Source organism: Lepisma saccharinum, chromosome 11 (assembly GCF_977018435.1).
Source record: "Lepisma saccharinum chromosome 11, izLepSacc3.1, whole genome shotgun sequence".
NCBI classification, from domain to species: domain Eukaryota; kingdom Metazoa; phylum Arthropoda; class Insecta; order Zygentoma; family Lepismatidae; genus Lepisma; species Lepisma saccharinum.
Window position 1 is genome coordinate 43,846,699 of NC_139239.1, and position 25,181 is coordinate 43,871,879.

The 25,181-nt window shown below is 39.9% G+C and overlaps 8 non-coding genes and 3 pseudogenes across 8 annotated transcripts; all 11 read right to left on the reverse strand.

Annotated features, from left to right (window-relative positions):
- Positions 1–218: 218 nt before the first annotated feature.
- On the reverse strand, positions 219–337 carry LOC145995776 (5S ribosomal RNA; annotated as a pseudogene).
- Positions 338–747: 410 nt separating this feature from the next.
- Positions 748–866, reverse strand: LOC145995789 (5S ribosomal RNA; annotated as a pseudogene).
- Positions 867–16,090: 15,224 nt separating this feature from the next.
- Positions 16,091–16,209, reverse strand: LOC145995462 (5S ribosomal RNA). Its single transcript, XR_014442514.1, has one exon. It is a non-coding gene; the product is annotated as a 5S ribosomal RNA (ribosomal RNA).
- Positions 16,210–17,309: 1,100 nt separating this feature from the next.
- LOC145995784 (5S ribosomal RNA) lies at positions 17,310–17,428 on the reverse strand. The gene has a single exon (XR_014442724.1). It is a non-coding gene; the product is annotated as a 5S ribosomal RNA (ribosomal RNA).
- A 401-nt stretch (positions 17,429–17,829) lies between these two features.
- LOC145995596 (5S ribosomal RNA) lies at positions 17,830–17,948 on the reverse strand. Its single transcript, XR_014442642.1, has one exon. It is a non-coding gene; the product is annotated as a 5S ribosomal RNA (ribosomal RNA).
- Positions 17,949–19,051: 1,103 nt separating this feature from the next.
- On the reverse strand, positions 19,052–19,170 carry LOC145995421 (5S ribosomal RNA). The gene has a single exon (XR_014442474.1). It is a non-coding gene; the product is annotated as a 5S ribosomal RNA (ribosomal RNA).
- Positions 19,171–20,265: 1,095 nt separating this feature from the next.
- Positions 20,266–20,384, reverse strand: LOC145995463 (5S ribosomal RNA). Its single transcript, XR_014442515.1, has one exon. It is a non-coding gene; the product is annotated as a 5S ribosomal RNA (ribosomal RNA).
- Positions 20,385–21,481: 1,097 nt separating this feature from the next.
- On the reverse strand, positions 21,482–21,600 carry LOC145995635 (5S ribosomal RNA). The gene has a single exon (XR_014442680.1). It is a non-coding gene; the product is annotated as a 5S ribosomal RNA (ribosomal RNA).
- Positions 21,601–22,703: 1,103 nt separating this feature from the next.
- LOC145995760 (5S ribosomal RNA) lies at positions 22,704–22,822 on the reverse strand (annotated as a pseudogene).
- Positions 22,823–23,750: 928 nt separating this feature from the next.
- Positions 23,751–23,869, reverse strand: LOC145995602 (5S ribosomal RNA). The gene has a single exon (XR_014442648.1). It is a non-coding gene; the product is annotated as a 5S ribosomal RNA (ribosomal RNA).
- A 578-nt stretch (positions 23,870–24,447) lies between these two features.
- On the reverse strand, positions 24,448–24,566 carry LOC145995538 (5S ribosomal RNA). The gene has a single exon (XR_014442586.1). It is a non-coding gene; the product is annotated as a 5S ribosomal RNA (ribosomal RNA).
- Between the last annotated feature and the right edge of the window lie 615 nt (positions 24,567–25,181).

Sequence of the window (25,181 nt, forward strand, 5' to 3'; positions counted from 1 at the left end):
TTAACATTAAAGCTAAAAGACAGAGAAGGAAATTTTGTGAAGTGTTTGGTTTTTAAACAAAAAACGCACATAAAATACATCACATAATATGGCAGGAAGGTATCCTCGCAGAAAAACTACCAACGTCGGCTCTTCGGGGAGCGATTTATCAAAAAATGTGGGTGATTGATTGACTTCAAGTTTCAAAAAAGGTCATTATCAGCATTAAAGAAAAGGTTGCAAAACAGTACCTGGTGTTTCCAGGCGGTCACCCATCCAAGTACTTACTAGTCCCGACGCTGCTTGACTTCGGTGATCGGACGAGAACCGGTATATTCAGCGCGGTATGACCGTTGGCGAAAGGTACTGCATTCGGTAAAGTAGATATACTCCACCGTCTAGTTTTCGAGACGAGACGGGTTATGTCTCATTTTGTGTGCACTGCCAAGAATGTGTAGGTGAAACATAATTGTTACTACACAAAAGAATGATACATTTCATTGTAATCATAGTGAGAAAATGTGCTTTAACAACCTTCGAGAGATGTGTTAACATTAAAGCTAAAAGACAGAGAAGGAAATTTTGTGAAGTGTTTGGTTTTTAAACAAAAAACGCCCAAAAATACATCAAATAATATGGCAGGAACGTATCCTCGCAGAAAAGCTACCAACGCCGGCTCCTCGGGAAGCGATTCTGCAAAAAATATTTGTGATTCATTGACTTCAAGTTACAAAAAAGTCATTATCACCATTAAAAAAGCAAAAAGTTTGTCAACAGTACCTGGTGTTCCCAGGAGGTCACCAATCCAAGTACTTACAAGGCCCGACGCTGCTTGACTTCGGTGATAGGACGAGAACCGGTATATTCAACGAGGTATGACCGTTGGCGAGAAATGCTGCTTTCGGTAAGATAGATATACTCCACCTTCTGGTTTTCGAGACGAGTCGGGACATCACACGTTTCGTGGGCAATGCCAAGAATGTGTAGAATAAACATACTTTTTTGTACTACAAATAATGATACAATTCATTGTAATCATAGTGAGGAAATGTGCTCTAACAAACTTCGAGAGATGTGTTAGTAGAGCAATCAAGCCGGTTGACCAACCGAAAATGGCGCTCGGTGGCGCTCGCAGTGTTGCTAACTCCTCACTTGAAAAAATCACCAAGGTTTTTGTTTTTGGGTATAACCTAACCTCAAGCAAGGAGCTGGCAACATCGCTTGAGGCTTTTCTCGCAGTGTTGCCAACCCCCTCCTCGAAAAAATTACCAAGGTTTTTGTTTTTGGGTATAACCTAGCCTAAAGCAAGGAGCTGGCAACACTTGAGGCTTGTTTTAATGGTTTGCTCTTGTAAGGCATGAGCCTTATTTTCTTGCAGTATGGCCAACTCCTCACTTGAAAAAATCACCAAGGTTTTTTTGTTTTTGGGTCTAACCTAACCTGAAGCAAGGAGCTGGCAATACTGCTTGAGGCTTGCTTTAATGGGTTTCTCTCGTAAGGCATGAGCCCTATTTTCGGGCGCAGTGTTGCCAACTCACCCTAAGAAAATTTCACCATGTGATATTTCACAGGCGAAGCTAACCTACAAATGGGAGTTGCCAACACTGACTAGTGGAGGTGCACGGGTTTTGCGCTATTATTTGTGATTTAGTGTTGCCAACTCACCCCAAGAATATTTCACCATGTGATATTTTACAGGCGAAGCTAACCTACAAATGGGAGTTGCCAACACTGACTAGTGGAGGTGCACAAGTTCTGCGCTATTATTTGCGATTCAGTGTTGCTAACTCACCCCAAGAATATTTCACCACATGTTATTTTACAGGCGAAGCTAACCTACGAATGAGAGTTAGCAATACTGGCAACAGCAATTGCGGTTTAGTGTTGCTAACTCACCTTAAGAATATTTCACCATGTGATATTTTACAGGCGAAGCTAACCTACAAATAGAAGTTGACAACACTGGTAACATCAATTGCGGTTCAATGTTGCCAACTTACCTGAAGAATATTTCACCTTGTGATATTTTACAGGCGAAGCTAACCTACAAATAGAAGTTGACAACACCGGTAACATTAATTGCGGTTTAATGTTGCCAACTTACCTGAAGAATATTTCATCATGTGATATTTTACAGGCGAAGCTAACCTACAAATGGGAGTTGGCAACACTGATTAGTGGAGGTGCACGGGTTCAAGAACATCAATTGCCAGTGTTGCCAACTCACCCTAAGAATATTTCACCATGATATTTTACAGACGAAGCTAACCTACGAATGGGCAACACAGACTAGTGGAGGTGGCCGGGTTCTGCAACATTAATTGCCAGTGTTGCCAACTCACCTTAAGAATATTCCACCATATGATATTTTACAAGCGAAGCTAACCTACGAATGGGCAACACTGACTAGTGGAGGTGACGGGGGTTGCGTCCGAATCAGCAGCAGATGTCACCTGCACCGTTACATCCGGGGACTCAGCTAATTTTTGTTGTCCGAATTTGCGGTAGACGTGGAGTCGGAGGGAAGAGCAGAGAGGCGCGACAGATGCATGCTTGAACTCGCTGTGACGCTGCGCTTGGCAGCCATATTCTAACTTTCACTTTGTACAGACAACATTTACTGATTAGAGGATGTAAAACTCAGTTATATTTTAATATTTTATCGATAATGAATGCAGAAAAATTGTAAATGATGAAATAGCGTGTTATATTTTTAATATGAGTAGTTAGGTGGAAATCATTGTCATGTTTGTTTGCGCCCCATGCAGTGGGTGAAGTTCGGGCTGACACCTGGCGGGAAAAGTGACAGCCGTACTACAAGGGGACATGCAGATTCGGACGACTTGGACGTGACTTCGACGGCATGCGAGAGCAACGGGGGGAGAACAGGATGGAGCGCTTGCCAATCCGGACACGGCTTTTGTAAACCTCTCTCGCGGGAACGATGTGCTGCACATGCATACGCGCGCGCGTATTTTTTATTATTTTTGTATTGTGATGCAAACAAACAAATAATAATTGTTGTTTTTTAGGATGCCTGGCCTCTATAACCTCGCCAGGGTGCGTGGGTGCTCAACACTAGTTCTAACGGTTATGGCTATCAAAAGCCCAATGCCTCTGTAGAGTTTTGTGAGTTATTATTTTTTTTAATTTGTGCATCGAACTAACTTATATTGGATTTTGATTGCAGTGTGCAGTGTTAATTTGATCAGAGGTGTTTTATTGGCTGGATTGTTGTTATTCTGCAGCACTGTCGAGGTGAAATCCAAATTGTATATGTGCTTGTCGAAATGCTTTTGTATGCGTGGAAGGGTGTGCTTGGACCAGTGGGGAAATTTATTTTTTGCACCGAGGTTTTTCGCGGAAGTCTTCGTGCTCGAATTGTGCGAGGGGGTTGTCGTCGAAGATTCGTCCAATAGGAGTTGGCAACACTGACTAGTTGCTTCACAAATTTTTTGTTTTTTAAATATATGATATTTCACAGGCGAGGTTAACCTACAAGTTACAAGTTGACGGCGTAATTTTTTATAAGATGATAAGTATGCAATAAGATGAAGAAGATGCTAACTGGCAATAGCGGTGTTAATGTTTCTAGCTTTCTACCCTCTCTCACTGGGTTTTTTTTATGGTGCAGTGGTATTTAAGGATTCGATACTTGCACAAGTGGTTTTTGAAACTGTAGGTTTGATTTTTTTATTTCTAGTTTGATATGAGATACACACAATTTTATTTTTTGAAGTACAGTTAATATTACCTAGTTTGGGTTAAGCTGTAACATACAACTAGCGATCGACACGACCACCTGACACACAGACAGAGAGAGTGTGAGCAAATTCAAAGTGTGATCTATTGTGAACTAAACTAACCTCACTCACCCACCCACATATAGTCTTATAGGTAACTCAAAAAGCAGAAAGTAGTATATAGCATGACAGGTCGATCTATCGTAAACTAAACTAACCTCACTCGCCCACCCACATATAGCCTTACAGGTGACTCAAAGGCGGAAAGGCAGCTATATCACTTGTAAGGGCCAACACACAAGATCTATTGCAAACTAAATTAACCTACGACATAAGCCATGGACACATCTTCCAGATAGGGTATAAGCAACTCACTTCTTGCAATTGTATAACGGGGGAAAATTAACCTACAGCTGGCAACACTGTTTGAGTTGCTTTCGACGAGCCAAACTCAAATAGGCTCTACAGCTAGAAGCTTGAAACATATACCTTTGCAGAGTATGCCAACTTATCTTATGTAAAAATATTACCTAGTACAGTTAAGCTGTGACATACAACTAACGATCGACACGACTACCTGACACACATATGGAGAGAGTGAGACAGCTTATACGCAATATATTCCTACACATGTACTGGGTTTAAAAGGTAACTTGCAACAACTATTTCACTCACTCCCTATCAAAATCATCTAACCACATGTTTTTGATACTTGCTGCCAGAACATGGTGGTTTTAGACTGTAAATTCAAGCTGATTATTCTATTTGTGCATGATGCCTGTATTTGGAATATTTAATTCTTGGCATACGGTATTTTTTGCGTGCTCCACTAACCTTGCGCTCGATTCACGGAAGCTATGACGTGTATTTCCTGTTTCGCGAATATGCGAGAATTTTTCACAATAGATAATATATTACAAAAGCGAGTTGTTTGTGTATATAAATCTAGTTTTGGAAATGGACATGAATATAATGTCAAAAATTATTGCATAACTTAAAAACATTGATATTTATTGCACTAGCAAAGGTAAATGTGGAATGTCCCGGCCCCTCAGCTGTTAGGTTAAACAGCATAAAAATTTTATTACTGATAGCAAGCATTGTCATATGGACAAAACAGATCTAGTAATGAGCTGTCTTGCATGTCTCCTGAGTGGAAGGAATATGATGCCACTATAAACTGTAAACAAGATATGCAGTCCCTGGCATGAGATGCACGAGGCTTATGAACCTCGACCTATAGAGTTGTACAATCGATGTTTTTTTTTTTTTTTAAGCATAGCGGTGTGTTTTCGCTTATTTCAATGTCATCGAGCGTGCATGTAAAGAAGGGGAGAGAAAAAAAAAAGAGGAGGAGGGGTTATAACGGATAATTCATATTTCGATTTCAATATTTTTGCTAGTTACGATTCACCTGCTATCTAGAAGGACACTGGATGATGGCTAAAAACGAGGGAAGGAGAGAAATGTTATTTTTTTTTATTTTTTTGATTGTGTGTGATGAAATAGTTTTAGATAATAATAGTAGGCTAATAGAATTGTAGAAAACAACTGTATTGTGATGCGAGGCTGAAAGTAATTTCGAAAGCAGTCTCGGGCATCTTCGCGTTCAACCAACAAGGAAAAATGTACATGGAAGGGGCAACGGTATTATCCATGGATGGTTTTTCTGAATAAACATACATATCAGTTTTTGCTGTCTCCAGATGGGACCGGAGCTTTTGTTTTGTTTGGACAGGGGGGGGGGGTTCAGATAAATGCATGGACATCAAAAATAAAAGAAAGAAATTTTACTCCACTGCTCACATGTATTGAATCTTCCAATAACACACCTCGCGGGGGCGTACCTACATGTATGTAAAATATAGTTAATGTCTTATTTTTCGAACCTGTGGTCTGTAGATTTGCTTTTGTTGGCAACAGAAACAGAAAAAATGGCATCATGTTATTGTATACTGATATGGGTGTACTGTAATCACATCAATTTTTCTAGTTAAAAATCTATGTCGAAAAGCAATGTTGGGTGACTTGTCTGTGTTGGGTCTTATTAACAACTTCACAGCTGTACCTGCACAACTCATCGACTACAAGGCAACAATGTTAGGAAATGTGTGCATGGCTCCGAGAATACAATTTAAAATCACTAATGTGGCATGAACCCCCTCCACTTGTGTGTATTTGAATATGCGAAAATTAGACACTTTGAATAATCGAGGAGAACAATCACAAAAACAGCTTGCACCGGTATGACGTGTTCAAACTTTAGACGATTTTTGTTAATCTACAAAAGCCAAGTGCGAACGGAGATCACTACGAAAATTGGGAAAAAAGAAAGAAGCGAGGCTATTTCGGCTAATGGCAACAATGAGGATGAATAATGGTTGTTTTTGATAAAATTGACGAAGTCAATATGCCTAGCCTAAAATAAAATTCAACAATTAATGTTAAACATTTGCCACTCTGAAATGGCGACGGCTATCATCATAACATCACTTATTTCTGACCTGTCCATATTGGCCCTCTCTCTACCCCTCCATAAATTTGATTCGAAAGGTACAATTATTCCAGTTCTTGAATAAGACTCGCATATGCCCTCAGAAAAAAAACAAGAGAAGAAATAAATAAATCAAGTTATGTATATTCTTCATCCCCCCCCCCCAATTTTCTTCCCACAACACCGCACGAAGCCTCGAGTTTCGGATATTGTTGTTGTGCGACAGGATAGGATAGATGAACCGTATGTTTACCGAGGACCAGACGTAATCAAATAATTTTTTTTTTTGAAAAGATAGTTGAAGAGGTTGAGACTATTGGCAGCCTCTTATGTGAATCGAAACCAAAATGCTCTTATTATCCAACGATGAACTTCAATCTCACAATAACATTGAAATGTGTCTGGTGTGCGATCAAAGGTTTCACCGACGAGAACCGGAAAGTAATTTCATCATAATTATTTTACCGGAAACTACATCGGTGGAATCTGTAACATAATGTATTCATGTATGTGTTTGACAATCATATATCACTTACTAGAACAATTTTCATATTGTTTTCACTACGTGAGATGATATTTTATTTATATTTACGATAAAATAGAGGTTTGGGTGTAATAACAGTTTTTATTAATTAATTTAGAGATGCATTTTTTATTTGTTGAGTTAATGATTAGGTTAATTTGTTATTTCTCGCGAAAAAAAAAGAGGGAACCACAGCTGAAAGAAAATACACAACATGTATTATTGAGGTCAAGAGTTTGTTTTTAACATCACTTTTTGCACACATAGGCTAATCACGACTCGGGATATGTTTAAAATGGAATCTGAAATATTGATTAGGCGACCTGACTGGAACTCGGAATAGGACACACTGATTACAAGACGTCGATATATTACCACTTGGTAAGAAATTGTAGTGTTTTAATTCACACACACACTCACAATTTAAAACAACTAAACTGATCGCAGGCCCAACTGGTGGCTGGCATACACAACTATCCATCCGCCTGTCGTCTTCTGGGGTGTGTGTCTCGATGAGTGTCAACAACCTCTATTGTGAAGTAAAATCTGTAGGGGTAACATCACTCTCCAATTACAATGTTGGCAAACTTTCCAACTTCATCGTGAACGACGACAAAGGTATCGGCTACCTGATCAAAATTATCAACATGCTGCCTCCGAGATTCTGGAATGTTGCCGAAGGAAAGGGACTCGTGAACGACATCATCAACAAGTTATTTTTCGAGATGCATTTACTTGGCTACCAATACTGCGGACCGGGTACCAAACTCGAGAAAAGATTGGAGAGAGGAGACAAGGGTGTGAATCTATTGGACGCGGCATGCAAAGATTACGATATTGCTTACAACACGCACACGAATTTGGATGCACGTCACGAAGCAGACAAGAAATTGGAGCATGTCGCTTTCAGGAGGGTCATGAGCAAAGATGCTTCTTTGCGAGAAAAAGTTGCAGCATTTAGCACTACCATCGCCATGAACACGAGACAAAAATTTGGATGGGGAATCCTACCTAGAGTTATTTTTAACTGGCAACGAGGTGATCTTGGTCAGCACGACGAACCCTCAGCCGTTATAGAAGATATCTGAAACCGGCTTACACCAGTCACTCATAGCTCCCCCAATTTTCTCACGATGGTGGGTTGCCACTGGCCCTATACGTAGGCCGAATAAATTCCGAGCAGAGCCGGATTCGAACCTATGGCGTCTCGCAGCGAACAATCTCAAGACGAGTGAACGCCGTAACTTGTTCAGCTACGGAGGACGACTCTCTCTCTCTCTCTACTCTTTCTCTAATTTTCATCATTATTGTTAAAATTAATTCAAGAGAAAATATATATTTTGTGTTGACATGGGAAATATGCAATAAAAAAATGCATGATCAATAGTTAAGGTCAAAATCTGAATAAACAGTGAGGGTGATACACGCAAGCTTCCAGGCATGTGATTTGCACAGAATTAAATATAAAATGAGAGATGGAAGGTTTTTGTTACTATTAGAATTTAAGTACGGAAAATATGTACAGCGAATGAATACTACGTTTGACTAATCGTGAAGATGAGTATTACAGTACGTTTTTTTTATCGTTCTTATATAAACGTTGAAACGTTTAAGAACGTATAAGAACGTTTACCGAAACGTTGAAACGTTTCAACGTTTCGGTAAACGTTCTTATACGTTCTTAAACGTTTCAACGTTTATATAAGAACGATAAAAAAAACGTACTGTAATACTCATCTTCACGATTAGTCAAACGTAGTATTCATTCGCTGTACATATTTTCCGTACTTAAATTCTAATAGTAACAAAAACCTTCCATCTCTCATTTTATATTTAATTCTGTGCAAATCACATGCCTGGAAGCTTGCGTGTATCACCCTCACTGTTTATTCAGATTTTGACCTTAACTATTGATCATGCATTTTTTTATTGCATATTTCCCATGTCAACACAAAATATATATTTTCTCTTGAATTAATTTTAACAATAATGATGAAAATTAGAGAAAGAGTAGAGAGAGAGAGAGAGTCGTCCTCCGTAGCTGAACAAGTTACGGCGTTCACTCGTCTTGAGATTGTTCGCTGCGAGACGCCATAGGTTCGAATCCGGCTCTGCTCGGAATTTATTCGGCCTACGTATAGGGCCAGTGGCAACCCACCATCGTGAGAAAATTGGGGGAGCTATGAGTGACTGGTGTAAGCCGGTTTCAGATATCTTCTATAACGGCTGAGGGTTCGTCGTGCTGACCAAGATCACCTCGTTGCCAGTTAAAAATAACTCTAGGTAGGATTCCCCATCCAAATTTTTGTCTCGTGTTCATGGCGATGGTAGTGCTAAATGCTGCAACTTTTTCTCGCAAAGAAGCATCTTTGCTCATGACCCTCCTGAAAGCGACATGCTCCAATTTCTTGTCTGCTTCGTGACGTGCATCCAAATTCGTGTGCGTGTTGTAAGCAATATCGTAATCTTTGCATGCCGCGTCCAATAGATTCACACCCTTGTCTCCTCTCTCCAATCTTTTCTCGAGTTTGGTACCCGGTCCGCAGTATTGGTAGCCAAGTAAATGCATCTCGAAAAATAACTTGTTGATGATGTCGTTCACGAGTCCCTTTCCTTCGGCAACGTTCCAGAATCTCGGAGGCAGCATGTTGATAATTTTGATCAGGTAGCCGATACCTTTGTCGTCGTTCACGATGAAGTTGGAAAGTTTGCCAACATTGTAATTGGAGAGTGATGTTACCCCTACAGATTTTACTTCACAATAGAGGTTGTTGACACTCATCGAGACACACACCCCAGAAGACGACAGGCGGATGGATAGTTGTGTATGCCAGCCACCAGTTGGGCCTGCGATCAGTTTAGTTGTTTTAAATTGTGAGTGTGTGTGTGAATTAAAACACTACAATTTCTTACCAAGTGGTAATATATCGACGTCTTGTAATCAGTGTGTCCTATTCCGAGTTCCAGTCAGGTCGCCTAATCAATATTTCAGATTCCATTTTAAACATATCCCGAGTCGTGATTAGCCTATGTGTGCAAAAAGTGATGTTAAAAACAAACTCTTGACCTCAATAATACATGTTGTGTATTTTCTTTCAGCTGTGGTTCCCTCTTTTTTTTTCGCGAGAAATAACAAATTAACCTAATCATTAACTCAACAAATAAAAAATGCATCTCTAAATTAATTAATAAAAACTGTTATTACACCCAAACCTCTATTTTATCGTAAATATAAATAAAATATCATCTCACGTAGTGAAAACAATATGAAAATTGTTCTAGTAAGTGATATATGATTGTCAAACACATACATGAATACATTATGTTACAGATTCCACCGATGTAGTTTCCGGTAAAATAATTATGATGAAATTACTTTCCGGTTCTCGTCGGTGAAACCTTTGATCGCACACCAGACACATTTCAATGTTATTGTGAGATTGAAGTTCATCGTTGGATAATAAGAGCATTTTGGTTTCGATTCACATAAGAGGCTGCCAATAGTCTCAACCTCTTCAACTATCTTTTCAAAAAAAAAAATTATTTGATTACGTCTGGTCCTCGGTAAACATACGGTTCATCTATCCTATCCTGTCGCACAACAACAATATCCGAAACTCGAGGCTTCGTGCGGTGTTGTGGGAAGAAAATTGGGGGGGGGGGGATGAAGAATATACATAACTTGATTTATTTATTTCTTCTCTTGTTTTTTTTCTGAGGGCATATGCGAGTCTTATTCAAGAACTGGAATAATTGTACCTTTCGAATCAAATTTATGGAGGGGTAGAGAGAGGGCCAATATGGACAGGTCAGAAATAAGTGATGTTATGATGATAGCCGTCGCCATTTCAGAGTGGCAAATGTTTAACATTAATTGTTGAATTTTATTTTAGGCTAGGCATATTGACTTCGTCAATTTTATCAAAAACAACCATTATTCATCCTCATTGTTGCCATTAGCCGAAATAGCCTCGCTTCTTTCTTTTTTCCCAATTTTCGTAGTGATCTCCGTTCGCACTTGGCTTTTGTAGATTAACAAAAATCGTCTGAAGTTTGAACACGTCATACCGGTGCAAGCTGTTTTTGTGATTGTTCTCCTCGATTATTCAAAGTGTCTAATTTTCGCATATTCAAATACACACAAGTGGAGGGGGTTCATGCCACATTAGTGATTTTAAATTGTATTCTCGGAGCCATGCACACATTTCCTAACATTGTTGCCTTGTAGTCGATGAGTTGTGCAGGTACAGCTGTGAAGTTGTTAATAAGACCCAACACAGACAAGTCACCCAACATTGCTTTTCGACATAGATTTTTAACTAGAAAAATTGATGTGATTACAGTACACCCATATCAGTATACAATAACATGATGCCATTTTTTCTGTTTCTGTTGCCAACAAAAGCAAATCTACAGACCACAGGTTCGAAAAATAAGACATTAACTATATTTTACATACATGTAGGTACGCCCCCGCGAGGTGTGTTATTGGAAGATTCAATACATGTGAGCAGTGGAGTAAAATTTCTTTCTTTTATTTTTGATGTCCATGCATTTATCTGAACCCCCCCCCCTGTCCAAACAAAACAAAAGCTCCGGTCCCATCTGGAGACAGCAAAAACTGATATGTATGTTTATTCAGAAAAACCATCCATGGATAATACCGTTGCCCCTTCCATGTACATTTTTCCTTGTTGGTTGAACGCGAAGATGCCCGAGACTGCTTTCGAAATTACTTTCAGCCTCGCATCACAATACAGTTGTTTTCTACAATTCTATTAGCCTACTATTATTATCTAAAACTATTTCATCACACACAATCAAAAAAATAAAAAAAAAATAACATTTCTCTCCTTCCCTCGTTTTTAGCCATCATCCAGTGTCCTTCTAGATAGCAGGTGAATCGTAACTAGCAAAAATATTGAAATCGAAATATGAATTATCCGTTATAACCCCTCCTCCTCTTTTTTTTTTCTCTCCCCTTCTTTACATGCACGCTCGATGACATTGAAATAAGCGAAAACACACCGCTATGCTTAAAAAAAAAAAAAACATCGATTGTACAACTCTATAGGTCGAGGTTCATAAGCCTCGTGCATCTCATGCCAGGGACTGCATATCTTGTTTACAGTTTATAGTGGCATCATATTCCTTCCACTCAGGAGACATGCAAGACAGCTCATTACTAGATCTGTTTTGTCCATATGACAATGCTTGCTATCAGTAATAAAATTTTTATGCTGTTTAACCTAACAGCTGAGGGGCCGGGACATTCCACATTTACCTTTGCTAGTGCAATAAATATCAATGTTTTTAAGTTATGCAATAATTTTTGACATTATATTCATGTCCATTTCCAAAACTAGATTTATATACACAAACAACTCGCTTTTGTAATATATTATCTATTGTGAAAAATTCTCGCATATTCGCGAAACAGGAAATACACGTCATAGCTTCCGTGAATCGAGCGCAAGGTTAGTGGAGCACGCAAAAAATACCGTATGCCAAGAATTAAATATTCCAAATACAGGCATCATGCACAAATAGAATAATCAGCTTGAATTTACAGTCTAAAACCACCATGTTCTGGCAGCAAGTATCAAAAACATGTGGTTAGATGATTTTGATAGGGAGTGAGTGAAATAGTTGTTGCAAGTTACCTTTTAAACCCAGTACATGTGTAGGAATATATTGCGTATAAGCTGTCTCACTCTCTCCATATGTGTGTCAGGTAGTCGTGTCGATCGTTAGTTGTATGTCACAGCTTAACTGTACTAGGTAATATTTTTACATAAGATAAGTTGGCATACTCTGCAAAGGTATATGTTTCAAGCTTCTAGCTGTAGAGCCTATTTGAGTTTGGCTCGTCGAAAGCAACTCAAACAGTGTTGCCAGCTGTAGGTTAATTTTCCCCCGTTATACAATTGCAAGAAGTGAGTTGCTTATACCCTATCTGGAAGATGTGTCCATGGCTTATGTCGTAGGTTAATTTAGTTTGCAATAGATCTTGTGTGTTGGCCCTTACAAGTGATATAGCTGCCTTTCCGCCTTTGAGTCACCTGTAAGGCTATATGTGGGTGGGCGAGTGAGGTTAGTTTAGTTTACGATAGATCGACCTGTCATGCTATATACTACTTTCTGCTTTTTGAGTTACCTATAAGACTATATGTGGGTGGGTGAGTGAGGTTAGTTTAGTTCACAATAGATCACACTTTGAATTTGCTCACACTCTCTCTGTCTGTGTGTCAGGTGGTCGTGTCGATCGCTAGTTGTATGTTACAGCTTAACCCAAACTAGGTAATATTAACTGTACTTCAAAAAATAAAATTGTGTGTATCTCATATCAAACTAGAAATAAAAAAATCAAACCTACAGTTTCAAAAACCACTTGTGCAAGTATCGAATCCTTAAATACCACTGCACCATAAAAAAAACCCAGTGAGAGAGGGTAGAAAGCTAGAAACATTAACACCGCTATTGCCAGTTAGCATCTTCTTCATCTTATTGCATACTTATCATCTTATAAAAAATTACGCCGTCAACTTGTAACTTGTAGGTTAACCTCGCCTGTGAAATATCATATATTTAAAAAACAAAAAATTTGTGAAGCAACTAGTCAGTGTTGCCAACTCCTATTGGACGAATCTTCGACGACAACCCCCTCGCACAATTCGAGCACGAAGACTTCCGCGAAAAACCTCGGTGCAAAAAATAAATTTCCCCACTGGTCCAAGCACACCCTTCCACGCATACAAAAGCATTTCGACAAGCACATATACAATTTGGATTTCACCTCGACAGTGCTGCAGAATAACAACAATCCAGCCAATAAAACACCTCTGATCAAATTAACACTGCACACTACAATCAAAATCCAATATAAGTTAGTTCGATGCACAAATTAAAAAAAATAATAACTCACAAAACTCTACAGAGGCATTGGGCTTTTGATAGCCATAACCGTTAGAACTAGTGTTGAGCACCCACGCACCCTGGCGAGGTTATAGAGGCCAGGCATCCTAAAAAACAACAATTATTATTTGTTTGTTTGCATCACAATACAAAAATAATAAAAAATACGCGCGCGCGTATGCATGTGCAGCACATCGTTCCCGCGAGAGAGGTTTACAAAAGCCGTGTCCGGATTGGCAAGCGCTCCATCCTGTTCTCCCCCCGTTGCTCTCGCATGCCGTCGAAGTCACGTCCAAGTCGTCCGAATCTGCATGTCCCCTTGTAGTACGGCTGTCACTTTTCCCGCCAGGTGTCAGCCCGAACTTCACCCACTGCATGGGGCGCAAACAAACATGACAATGATTTCCACCTAACTACTCATATTAAAAATATAACACGCTATTTCATCATTTACAATTTTTCTGCATTCATTATCGATAAAATATTAAAATATAACTGAGTTTTACATCCTCTAATCAGTAAATGTTGTCTGTACAAAGTGAAAGTTAGAATATGGCTGCCAAGCGCAGCGTCACAGCGAGTTCAAGCATGCATCTGTCGCGCCTCTCTGCTCTTCCCTCCGACTCCACGTCTACCGCAAATTCGGACAACAAAAATTAGCTGAGTCCCCGGATGTAACGGTGCAGGTGACATCTGCTGCTGATTCGGACGCAACCCCCGTCACCTCCACTAGTCAGTGTTGCCCATTCGTAGGTTAGCTTCGCTTGTAAAATATCATATGGTGGAATATTCTTAAGGTGAGTTGGCAACACTGGCAATTAATGTTGCAGAACCCGGCCACCTCCACTAGTCTGTGTTGCCCATTCGTAGGTTAGCTTCGTCTGTAAAATATCATGGTGAAATATTCTTAGGGTGAGTTGGCAACACTGGCAATTGATGTTCTTGAACCCGTGCACCTCCACTAATCAGTGTTGCCAACTCCCATTTGTAGGTTAGCTTCGCCTGTAAAATATCACATGATGAAATATTCTTCAGGTAAGTTGGCAACATTAAACCGCAATTAATGTTACCGGTGTTGTCAACTTCTATTTGTAGGTTAGCTTCGCCTGTAAAATATCACAAGGTGAAATATTCTTCAGGTAAGTTGGCAACATTGAACCGCAATTGATGTTACCAGTGTTGTCAACTTCTATTTGTAGGTTAGCTTCGCCTGTAAAATATCACATGGTGAAATATTCTTAAGGTGAGTTAGCAACACTAAACCGCAATTGCTGTTGCCAGTATTGCTAACTCTCATTCGTAGGTTAGCTTCGCCTGTAAAATAACATGTGGTGAAATATTCTTGGGGTGAGTTAGCAACACTGAATCGCAAATAATAGCGCAGAACCCGTGCACCTCCACTAGTCAGTGTTGGCAACTCCCATTTGTAGGTTAGCTTCGCCTGTAAAATATCACATGGTGAAATATTCTTGGGGTGAGTTGGCAACACTAAATCACAAATAATAGCGCAAAACCCGTGCACCTCCACTAGTCAGTGTTGGCAACTCCCATTTGTAGGTTAGCTTCGCCTGTGAAATATCACATGGTGAAATTTTCTTAGGGTGAGTTGGCAACACTGCGCCCGAAAATAGGGCTCATGCCTTACGAGAGAAACCCATTAAAGCAAGCCTCAAGCAGTATTGCCAGCTCCTTGCTTCAGGTTAGGTTAGACCCAAAAACAAAAAAACCTTGGTGATTTTTTCAAGTGAGGAGTTGGCCATACTGCAAGAAAATAAGGCTCATGCCTTACAAGAGCAAACCATTAAAACAAGCCTCAAGTGTTGCCAGCTCCTTGCTTTAGGCTAGGTTATACCCAAAAACAAAAACCTTGGTAATTTTTTCGAGGAGGGGGTTGGCAACACTGCGAGAAAAGCCTCAAACGATGTTGCCAGCTCCTTGCTTGAGGTTAGGTTATACCCAAAAACAAAAACCTTGGTGATTTTTTCAAGTGAGGAGTTAGCAACACTGCGAGCGCCACCGAGCGCCATTTTCGGTTGGTCAACCGGCTTGATTGCTCTACTTGTGTTAACATTAAAGCTACAAGATAGAGATTAAAATTTAGTGCAGTGAAAGGGTTTTGAACAAAATATACACATAATAATAACACAGACTCATATTCTCGCCGAAAACTACCAACGCCGGGCCTACGGAGAGAGTCACGGCGGATACAGGCACCGCTATCCACCGCAATTATGGCGGCGGGATGTAATACGACAGCACCCTGCAACCCAGCATGATAAGAAATTAAATAAAACATCGGCTTCCCAGATATTCATATATACTAATCATATATTATATGATTGCAGATATAAAAGATGTGATTCTGCAGAAACTGTGGATGATTGATTGGTTTCAAATTACAAAAATGTCACTATTAACCAAAAGAAAGAAAAAGGTTGCCAACAGTACCTGGTGTTCCCAGGCAGTCACCCATCCAAGTACTTACCAGGCCCGACACTGCTTGACTTCGGTGATCGGACGAGAACCGGTATATTCAGCGCGGTATGACCGTTGGCGAAAGGTACTGCTTTCGGTAAGATAGATATACTCCACCGTCTAGTTTTCGAGACGAGACGGGTTATGTCTCGTTTAGTGTGCACTGCCAAGAATGTGTAGATGAAACATAATTGTTACTATTAATGATACATTTCATTTTAATCATAGTGAGAAAATGTGCTTTAACAACCTTCGAGAGATGTGTTAACATAAAAGCTAGAAGACAGAGAAGGAAATTTTGAGAAGTGTTTGGTTTTTAAACAAACAACGCCCAAAAATACATCAAATAATATGGCAGGAACGTAACCTCGCAGAAAAGCTACCAACGCCGGCTCCTCGGGAAGGGATTCTGCAAAAAATGTTTGTGATTCATTGAATTCAAGTTACAAAAAAGGTCATTATCACCATTACAAAAGCAAAAAGGTTGCTAACAGTACCTGGTGCTCCCTGGCTGTCACCCATCCAAGTACTTTCCAGATCCGTCGCTTCTTGACTTCTGTTTTGGGACGAAAACCTGTATATTTAACGCGGTATGTCCGTTGGCGAAAGACACTGCTTTCGGTAAGTTACATATAGGCCACCTTCTAGTTTTCGAGACGAGTCGGACATCTCATGTTTCGTGGGCAATGCCAAGAATGTGTAGAAGAAACATAGGTTTTTGTACTACAAATAATGATACAATTCATTGTAATCATACTGAGAAAATGTGCTCTAACAAACTTCGAGAGATGTGTTAATATTAAAGCTACAAGAAAGAGATTCAAATTTAGTGCAGTGAAAGGGTTTTGAACAAAATATACACCCCATAATAACGCAGACTCGTATTCTCGCCAAAAACTACCAACGCAGGACCTTCGGAGAGAGACACGTCGGATCCAGGCACCGCTATCCACCGCAATTATGGCGGCCAGATGTAATACGGCAGCACCCTGCAACCCAGAGTGATATGAAATTAAAAAAAAAAACATCGGCTTCCAAGATATTCATATATACTAATATACATTTTTTACATATATTATTTTCTGACTGCTATGAAAGAGGTGATTCTGCAGAAACTGTGGATGATTGATTGGTTTCAAATTACAAAAAGGTCAATATTAACCAAAACAAAGAAAAAGGTTGCCAACAGTACCTGGTGTTCCCAGGCAGTCACCCATCCAAGTACTTACCAGGCCCGACGCTGCTTGACTTCGGTGATCGGACGAGAACCGGTATATTCAGCGCGGTATGACCGTTGGCGAAAGGTACTGCTCTCGGTAAGATAGATATACTCCAACGTCTAGTTTTCGAGACGAGACGGGTTATGTCTCGTTTAGTGTGGACTGCCAAGAATGTGTAGATGAAACATAATTGTTACTATTAATGATACATTTCATTGTAATCATAGTGAGAAAATGTGCTTTAACAACCTTCGAGAGATGTGTTAACATTAAAGCTAAAAGACAGAGAAGGAAATTTTGTGAAGTGTTTGGTTTTTAAACAAAAAACGCACATAAAATACATCACATAATATGGCAGGAAGGTATCCTCGCAGAAACATTACCAACGTCGGCTCTACGGGGAGCGATTCCTCAAAAACTGTGGGTGATTGATTGAATTCATGTTTCAAAAAAGGTCATTATCAGCATTAAAGAAAAGGTTGCCAACAGTACCTGTTGTTCCCAGGCGGTCACCCATCCAAGTACTTACCAGGCCCGACGCTGCTTGACTTCGGTGATCGGACGAGAACCGGTATATTCAGCGCGGTATGACCGTTGGCGAAAGGTACTGCATTCGGTAACATAGATATACTCCACCGTCTAGTTTTCGAGACGAGACGGGTTATGTCTCATTTTGTGTGCACTGCCAAGAATGTGTAGGTGAAACATAATTGTTACTACACAAAATAATGATACATTTCATTGTAATCATAGTGAGAAAATGTGCTCTAACAACCTTCGAGAAATGTGTTAACATAAAAGCTATAAGACAGAGAAGAAAATTTTCTGCAGGGTTTAGATTTTAAACAAAAACGCCCAAAAATACATCAAATAATATTTCAGGAACGTATCCTCGCACAAAAACTACCAACGCCGGCTCTTCGGGAAGCGATTCTGCAAGAAATGTTTGTGATTTATTGACTTCAAGTTACAAAAAAGGTCATTATCACCATTACAAAAGCAAAAAGGTTGCTAACAGTACTTGGTGCTCCCTGGCTGTCACACATCCTAGTACTTTCCAGATCCGTCGCTGCTTGGTTTCTTTTTTGGGACGAAAACCGGTATATTTAACGCGGTATGTCCGCTGGGGAAATGCACTGCTTTCGGTAAGTTACATATAGGCCACCTTCTAGCTTTCGAGACGAGTCGGGACATCCTACGTTTCGTGGGCAATGCCAAGAATGTGTTGAAGGAACATACGTTTTTGTACTAAAATAATGATACAATTCATTGTAATCATAGTGAGAAAATGTGCTCTAACAAATTTCGAGAGATGTGTTAACATTAAAGCTACACGATAGGGATTCAAAATTAGTGCAGTGAAAGGGTTTTGAACAAAATATACACCCCATAATAACGCAGACTCGTATTCTCGCGGAAAACTACCAACGCCGGACCTACGGAGAGAGACACGGCGGATCCAGGCACCGCTATCCACCGCAATTATGGCGGCCGGCTGTAATACGACTGCACCCTTCAAACCAGCATGATAAGAAACTAAAAAAAAAACATCGGCTTCCCAGATATTCATATATACTAATATACATTTTTTACATATATTATTTGCTTATAGCTATAAGAGAGGTGATTCTGCAGAAGCTGTGGATGATTGATTGGTTTCAAATTACAAAAAGTTCATTATCAACCAAAACAAAAAAAAGGTTGCCAACAGTACCTGGTGTTCCCAGGCAGTCAACCATCCAAGTACTTACCAGGCCCGACGCTGCTTGACTTCGGTGATCGGATGAGAACCGGTATATTCAGCGCGGTATGACCGTTGGCGAAAGGTACTGCTTTCGGTAAGATAGATATACTCCACCGTCTAGTTTTCGAGACGAGACGTATTATGTCCCGTTTTGTGTGGACTGCCAAGAATGTGTAGATGAAACATAATTGTTACTATTAATGATACATTTCATTGTAATCATAGTGAGAAAATGTGCTTTATCAACTTTCTAGAGATGTGTTAACATTAAAGCTAAAAGACAGAGAAGGAAATTTTGCGCAGGGTTGGGATTTTAAACAGAAACGCCCAAAAATACATCAAATAATATGGCAGGAACGTATCCTCGCAGAAAAACTACCAACGCCGTCTCTTCGGGAAGCGATTCTGCAAAAAATGTTTGTGATTCATTGACTTCAAGTTACAAAAAAGTCATTATCACCATTGAAAAAGCAAAAATGTTGCTAACAGTAAATGGTGCTCTCAGGCTGTCAACCATCCAAGTACTTACCAGATCCATCGCTGCTTGACTTCTGTTTTAGGACGAAAACCGGTATATTTACGCGGTATGTCCGTTGGCGAAATACACTACTTTCGGTAAGTTACATATAGGCCACCTTCTAGCTTTCGAGATTAGTCGGGACATCCTACGTTTCGTGGGCAATGCCAAGAATGTGTAGAAGAAACATACGTTTTTGAACTACAAATAATGATACAATTCATTGTAATCATAGTGAGAAAATGTGCTCTAAAAAAATTCGAGACATGTGTTAACATTAAAGCTACAAGATAGAGATTAAAATTTAGTGCAGTGAAAGGGTTTTGAACAAAATATACACCCAAAAATAACGCAGACTCGTATTCTCGCCGAAAACTACCAACGCCGGAACTACGGAGAGAGACACGGCGGATCTAGGCACAGCTATCAATCGCAATTATGGCGGCCGGATGTAATACGACAGCACCCTGCAACACAGCATGATAAGAAATTAAATAAAACATCGGCTTCCCAGATATTCATATATACTAATATACATTTTTTACATATATTATATGCTTACAGCTATAAAAGAGGTGATTCTGCAGAAACTGTGGATGATTGATTGGTTTCAAATTACAAAAATTTCACTATTAACCAAAACAAAGAAAAAGGTTGCCAACAGTACCTGGTGTTCCCAGGCAGTCACCCATCCAAGTACTTACCAGGCCCGACACTGCTTGACTTCGGTGATCGGACGAGAACCGGTATATTCAGCGCGGTATGACCGTTGGCGAAAGGTACTGCTTTCGGTAAGATAGATATACTCCACCGTCTAGTTTTCGAGACGAGACGGGTTATGTCTCGTTTAGTGTGGACTGCCAAGAATGTGTAGATGAAACATAATTGTTACTATTAATGATACATTTCATTGTAATCATAGTGAGAAAATGTGCTTTAACAACCTTCGAGAGATGTGTTAACATTAAAGCTAAAAGACAGAGAAGGAAATTTTGTGCAGGGTTAGGATTTTAAACAGAAACGCCCAAAAATACATCAAATAATATTTCAGGAACGTATCCTCGCACAAAAACTATCAACGCCGGCTCTTCGGGAAGCGATTCTGCAAGAAATGTTTGTGATTTATTGACTTCAAGTTACAAAAAAGGTCATTATCACCATTACAAAAGCAAAAAGGTTGCTAACAGTACCTGGTGCTCCCAGGCTGTCACCCATCCAACTACTTTCCAGATCCGTCGATGCTTGGTTTCTGTTTTTTGACGAAAACCGGTATATTTAAAGCGGTATGTCCGCTGGCGAAATGCACTGCTTTCGGTAAGTTACATATAGGCCACCTTCTAGCTTTCGAGACGAGTCGGGACATTCTACGTTTCGTGGGCAATGCCAAGAATGTGTTGAAGAAACATACGTTTTTGTACTAAAATAATGATACAATTCATTGTAATCATAGTGAGAAAATGTGCTCTAACAAACTTCGAGAGATGTGGTAACATTAAAGCTACAAGATAGAGATTAAAATTTAGTGCAGTGAAAGGGTTTTGAACAAAATATACACATAATAATAACGCAGACTCATATTCTCGCCGAAAACTACCAACGCCGGACCTACGGAGAGAGACACGGCGGATCCAGGCACCGCTATCCACCGCAATTATGGCGGCCGGCTGTAATACGACTGCACCCTTCAAACCAGCATGATAAGAAACTAAAAACAAAACATCGGCTTCCCAGATATTCATATATACTAATATACATTTTTTACATATATTATTTGCTTACAGCTATAAAAGAGGTGATTCTGCAGAAACTGTGGATGATTGATTGGTTTCAAATTACAAAAAGGTCACTATTAACCAAAACAAAAAAAAGGTTGCCAACAGTACCTGGTGTTCAAAGGCAGTCACCCATCCAAGTACTTACCAGGCCCGACGCTGCTTGACTTCGGTGATCGGACGAGAACCAGTATATTCAGCGGGGTATGACCGTTGGCGAGGGGTACTGCTTTCGGTAAGATAGATATACTCCACCGTCTAGTTTTCGAGACGAGACGTATTATGTCCCGTTTTGTGTGCACTGCCAAGAAAGTGTAGATGAAACGTAAGTGTTACTACACCAAATATTGGTACATTTGATTGTAATCATAGTGAGAAAATGTGCTTTAACACTTATCGAGAGATGTGTTAACATTAAAGCTAAAAGACAGAGAAGGAAATTTTGTGCAGGTTTGGGATGCTAAACAGAAACGCCCAAAAATACATCAAATAATATTTCAGGAACGTATCCTCGCACAAAAACTACCAACGCCGGCTCTTCGGGAAGCGATTCTGCAAAAAATATATGTGATTGATTAACTTCAAGTTACAAAAAAGTCATTATCACCATTAAAAAAGCAAAAGATTGCTAACAGTACCTGGTGCTCCCAGGCTGTCACCCATCCAAGTACTTACCAGATCCGTCGCTTCTTGACTTCTGTTTTGGGACGAAAACCGGTATATTTAACGCGGTATGTCCTTTGGCGAAAGACACTGCTTTCGGTAAGTTACATATAGGCCATCTTCTAGTTTTCGAGACGAGTCGGGACATCTCATGTTTCGGGGGCAATGCCGAGAATGTGTAGAAGAAACATAGGTTTTTGTGCTACAAATAATGATACAATTCATTGTAATCATACTGAGAAAATGTGCTCTAACAAAGATCGAGAGATGTGTTAATATTAAAGCTACAAGATAGAGATTCAAATTTAGTGCAGTGAAAGGGTTTTGAACAAAATATACACCCCATAATAACGCAGACTCGTATTCTCGCCGAAAACTACCAATGCAGGACCTACGGAGAGAGACACGTCGGATCCAGGCACCGCTATCCACCGCAATTATGTCGGCCAGATGTAATACGACAGCACCCTGCAAACCAGAGTGATATGAAATTTAAAAAAAAACATCGGCTTCCCAGATATTCATATATACTAATATACATTTTTTACATATATTATTTTCTGACTGCTATGAAAGAGGTGATTCTGCAGAAACTGTGGATGATTGATTGGTTTCAAATTACAAAAAGGTCACTATTAACCAAAACAAAGAAAAAGGTTGCCAACAGTACCTGGTGTTCAAAGGCAGTCACCCATCCAAGTACTTACCAGGCCCGACGCTGCTTGACTTCGGTGATAGGACGAGAACAGGTATATTCAGCGCGGTATGACCGTTGGCGAAAGGTACTGCTCTCGGTAAGATAGTAATACTCCAACGTCTAGTTTTCGAGACGAGACGGGTTATGTCTCGTTTAGTGTGGACTGCCAAGAATGTGTAGATGAAACATAATTGTTACTATTAATGATACATTTCATTGTAATCATAGTGAGAAAATGTGCTTTATCAACTTTCGAGAGATGTGTTAACATTAAAGCTAAAAGACAGAGAAGGAAATTTTGCGCAGGGTTGGGATTTTAAACAAAAACGCCCAAAAATACATCAAATAATATGGCAGGAACGTATCCTCGCAGAAAAACTACCAACGCCGGCTCTTCGGGAAGCGATTCTGCAAAAAATATTTGTGATTGATTGACTTCAAGTTACAAAGAAGTCATTATCAACATTAAAAAAGCAAAAGGTTGCTAACAGTACCTGGTGCTCCCAGGCTGTCACCAATCCAAGTACTTACCAGATCCTTAGCTGCTTGACTTCTGTTTTGGGACGAAAACCGGTATATTTAACGCGGTATGTCCGTTGGCGAAAGACACTGCTTTCGGTAAGTTACATATAGGCCACCGTCTAGTTTTCGAGGCGAGTCGGGACATCTCACGTTTCGTGGGCAATGCCAAGAATTTGTAGAATAAACATACGTTTTTGTACTACAAATAATGATACAATTCATTGTAATCATATTGGGAAAATGTGCTCTAACAACCTTCGAGAGATGTGTTAACATTAAAGCTAAAAGACAGAGAAGGAAATTTTTTGAAGGGTTGGGTTTTTAAACAAAAAACGCACATACAATACATACGATAATATGGCAGGAACGTATCCTCGCAGAAAAACTACCATCGCCGGCTCTTCGGGGAGCGATTCTGCAAAAACGTTGGGTGATTGATTGATTTCAAGTTTCAAAAAAGATCATTATCAGCATTAAGAAAAAGGTCGCCAACAGTACATGGTGTTCCCAGGCGGTCACCCATCCAAGTACTTACCAGGCCCGAAGCTGCTTGACTTCGGTGATCGGACGAGAACCGGTATATTCAGCGCGGTATGACCGTTGGCGAAAGCTACAGCATTCGGTAAGATAGATATAGTCCACCTTCTAGTTTTCGAGACGAGTCGGGACTTCTCACGTTTCGTGGGCAATGCCAAGAATCTGTAGAATAAACATACGTTTTTGTACTACAAATAATGATACAATTCATTGTAATCATAGTGAGAAAATGTGCTCTAACAAACTTCGAGAGATGTGTTAACATTCATGCTGCAAGATAGAGATTCAAATTTAGTGCAGTGAAAGGGTTTTGAACAAAATATACACCCCATAATAACGCAGACTCGTATTCTCGCCGAAAACTACCAACGTAGGACCTACGGAGAGAGACACGTCGGATCCAGGCAACCGCTATCCACCGCAATTATGGCGGCCAGATGTAATACGACAGCACCCTGCAACCCAGAATGATAAGAAATTAAAAAAAAAACATCGGCTTCCCAGATATTCATATATACTAATATACATTTTTTTACATATATTATTTTCTGACTGCTATGAAAGAGGTGATTCTGCAGAAAATGTGGATGATTGATTGGTTTCAAATTACAAAAAGGTCACTATTAACCAAAACAAAGAATAAGGTTGCCAACAGTACCTGGTGTTCCCGGGCAGTCACCCATCCAAGTACTTACCAGGACCGACGCTGCTTGACTTCGGTGATCGGACGAGAACCGGTATATTCAGCGCGGTATGACCGTTGGCGAAAGGTACTGCTCTCGGTAAGATAGATACACTCCAACGTCTAGTTTTCGAGACGAGACGGGTTATGTCTCGTTTAGTGTGGACTGCCAAGAATGTGTAGATGAAACATAATTGTTACTATTAATGATACATTTCATTGTAATCATAGTGAGAAAATGTGCTTTATCAACTTTCGAGAGATGTGTTAACATTAAAGCTAAAAGACAGAGAAGGAAATTTTGTGCAGGGTTGGGATTTTAAACAGAAAGGTCCAAAAATACATCAAATAATATTTCAGAAACGTATCCTCGCACAAAAACTACCAACGCCGGCTCTTCGGGAAGCGATTCTGCAAAAAATGTTTGTGATTGATTGACTTCAAGTTACAAAAAGTCATTATCACCATTAAAAAAGCAAAAGGTTGCTAACAGTACCTGGTACTCCCAGGCGGTCACCCATCCAAGTACTTACCACATACGTCGCTGCTTGACTTCTGTTTTGGGACGAAAACCGGTATATTTAACGCTATATGTCCGTTGGCGAAAGACACTGCTTTCGGTAAGTTACATATAGGCCACCTTCTAGTTTTCGAGACGAGTCGGGACATCTCACGTTTCGTGGGCAATGCCAAGAATG